This window comes from Takifugu rubripes, chromosome 14 (genome assembly GCF_901000725.2).
Source record: "Takifugu rubripes chromosome 14, fTakRub1.2, whole genome shotgun sequence".
Lineage (NCBI taxonomy): Eukaryota > Metazoa > Chordata > Actinopteri > Tetraodontiformes > Tetraodontidae > Takifugu > Takifugu rubripes.
The window spans coordinates 12,864,004-12,866,903 of NC_042298.1; the positions used below are offsets into that span (position 1 = coordinate 12,864,004).

At 42.4% G+C, this 2,900-nt stretch overlaps 1 long non-coding RNA gene across 1 annotated transcript; it reads right to left on the minus strand.

The window, feature by feature from the left end:
- Nucleotides 1-533: 533 nt before the first annotated feature.
- On the minus strand, nucleotides 534-2,448 carry LOC105417408 (uncharacterized). The gene is made up of 3 exons (XR_965083.2): nucleotides 1,983-2,448; nucleotides 1,293-1,356; nucleotides 534-829 (listed from the first exon to the last, which is right to left on the minus strand). It is a non-coding gene; the product is annotated as an uncharacterized lncRNA (long non-coding RNA).
- Between the last annotated feature and the right edge of the window lie 452 nt (nucleotides 2,449-2,900).

Sequence of the window (2,900 nt, forward strand, 5' to 3'; positions counted from 1 at the left end):
TGGTTGGCTGTCAGCTTCATGATAGATTACAAAATTTGATTGATAACTTTTAGTGCTTGTCAAGGCTTCGCTGCCAGCTACGTTTCAGACCTTTTGACCATTTATGAGCCTTATGAGCTATTGTTCAGTGCCAGAGCCTCAGGCAGAGCTCCACGGAGCCGCTGCCGTTAGTCAGTGTTCTCCTTCAAACCACCTCGGACAGATTTGTTCTCCACTGTTCCAAACTGCAATGACTGCATGCTAACGCTAGAATTGTGTCAATACCACCGGAATTCTTTTGCGGTCCAGTAAAACAACTTAAAAATGGATTTTTTCCCAGAACTGCATCCATGATTACTACCAATCCTAAGGTTAGTTCTTGTTCACACACTTGGAAGTCACAGATTTCGAAGTTTCGCTTTGACATTAAACATTTATACTAAATATCCCATCTTCTGCTTTCATGCAACAGCTAATGAATTAATGAATTAATTAATGAAGTTAATTTGCAAATCAACAGCTGCCACAACTAGGTGGATTCAGGGGACCCTTGATTAAAAGCTTGTCTTTTATTAATCAGTCCTCAATAAGACAAGAATTATGAGGCAAGTTTAATTTTACAGTCATATTTATCAGAGCCAGTGCTAGTATTGATAATCACTGGTGTTTGATCCCAGTTTATTCACAATGATATACGTTAGCTCTATGCGTGCTGCCATCGCGTGACACAGTGGCGCTGAGCAGTGGAATGAAGGACACGGTGAGTGGTACAGTAACGGCGGAGAGGAAGAGGAGTCGCTTGGAGTTCCAGTGTAAATGAAAGCTCTGCTAGCAGAGGCCTGAGCACACCCTGCATGACAGGTGAAAACCACCTCAGTAAATAATGGATCCGTCTACTGTAGATCTACATTAGAGTCAAAGTGTTCCACTCAGATGCTGCTGCCATATATAAAATTATTCTGCGTCTGTATCGGCCATTTTGGATTCACGCCGTTTTAAAAATTCAGCACATATACAGTAGAACCACCAACACCACTTTTAGAATTAACGCTAAGACTTCATCCATTCGTCCTCACTGCAGACAAAATAAATAAACTATTTAAGCCCAGCTGACATTTTCCACCGAAGACCATTGATATCCAGTTGTGATATAGATCATAAATGGTGTGGAGCGCACCCACATGTCTTCGGGGACGGGCTTGATAGAAATCAGTGACATTTGGAGACCATCAGGAATAAAAGGCGAGTCAGGGTGAAACATGCAACAGGAAACAAGGGAGAGTGAGAATGAGAGAAAAGAAAGATTGACTCACTTGGCTTTGGCGTCCAAGGCTGTAAATCCTTCATTAGGTTTCACCCGTGGATGCAGCTGTGATGCTACAAGAGAAGGCGAGAAACATAAAGGAGAGAAGCATAAAGGTTGCTGTGTGAATCCATCAGATTCCTGGAGCATCAATTATTACAGCCAATTATCATCAGCAATTAGTGGAATTTAGTTTTTAGCTTTTCAAGACATAGATGTTGACTTTAGTGTCGACCTTTGCCTTATAAAACATACAGACTCAATTCAAATTTGAGGCTTTTTAGCCTTTATAATGCAAGAACGATATTTGGAATTGACAAACCTTTCCTCTATTCATTTATAAATGTTTTTTTAAACTGCCAAACTACATGCTAGCAGTGAAATATACTGCTACTTGAAGTCTGACCTCACCCCTTTTCTTTGCTCTGAATGCTGGTGCTGCTGGCTGCTTAAGACTGACCTGCAGAATTCAAGGTGTGGGGCTGACCAGTGACCTGAACCCAACGCACGTCACCTTTACATCTCACGGGTCAGCATTTACTGCTGCTATCATGTAGCCTTGTATTCACCTCTGAGGGACAAATACACTTCTGATCTACTCACTGGAGCCGTGTTTTAACACTGCTGCAAATTAGTGTTAAAACATCTCACCAATCTACCCAATTAAACAAAGCTAACGTACAGGCATAAATATTCTGACCTATTACTGTAGAGAGTAGAGAGCGTTGGAGATGCCCATAATTAGGTCTCTGGGTTGAAGCCAGAGGTCCGACTGGGCCACTGAGGAAGATCCACAGAGTTGTTCTTGGCTGTCCTCAGCGTCTCCACCTCGTTGGAAGGGGAATCTTTGGCCCCATCTGAGCTCCTGCGTACTCTGGATCAGGTTTTCATCAAATATATCTCTGGACTTTGCTCCATTTGGCGTTCCCCCAGCCCTGACCAGTGCCGTACAGCCCTGACTGGGAGGGCCGGCACCTTCTGGAGCATTTGTCCCCTCACCACACTGCACACATCTCCTTGCCAGATTTTTCTCCTGTGATTGCTCCATTTTCGTAAGTAGGCCACTCTGAAAAGAGTCCTGGTTGTTCCAAGCTTCTTCTACTTCAGAATGCTGGAAGCCACTGTGGGAACCTCAATACAGTTCTGGTTCTGAACTCTGGAGGCAGATCTTGATCTCATCACATGTTGTTCGCACTGACATGCATTTTCAGCTTAAACTTGACTCAGGTGTTTGTCCAATCAGCTGAATTTATGGCAGCTGGACACCAGTCAAGGTCAAAAACATCTCAAACAGGATCAAGAGTATCATTAAAGCCCACGAGCTGAAGTCCAAATGTCACAGTAAAAGGTTAAAGTGCTTCTTTGAGGGCAATCTAACTTTTTTATATGAAGGAAATCTGCAGAAAAAAAAGACTTTCTGCAATATTGAGGGTGGACGGATGAAGGAGCATTTACTTTTAAGGTTGTGACATGACCAAGTGTGAATAAAGTTTAAGAGGAAGAAGAAAAAAATCCTAATTATATAATGCTAACTGTATTAATAATAATAAACTAGCACGCTGCTTCTTCAGAAACATTGTTTCCCATCCATTGGATGGGTCATCTTCAAGAACAATTC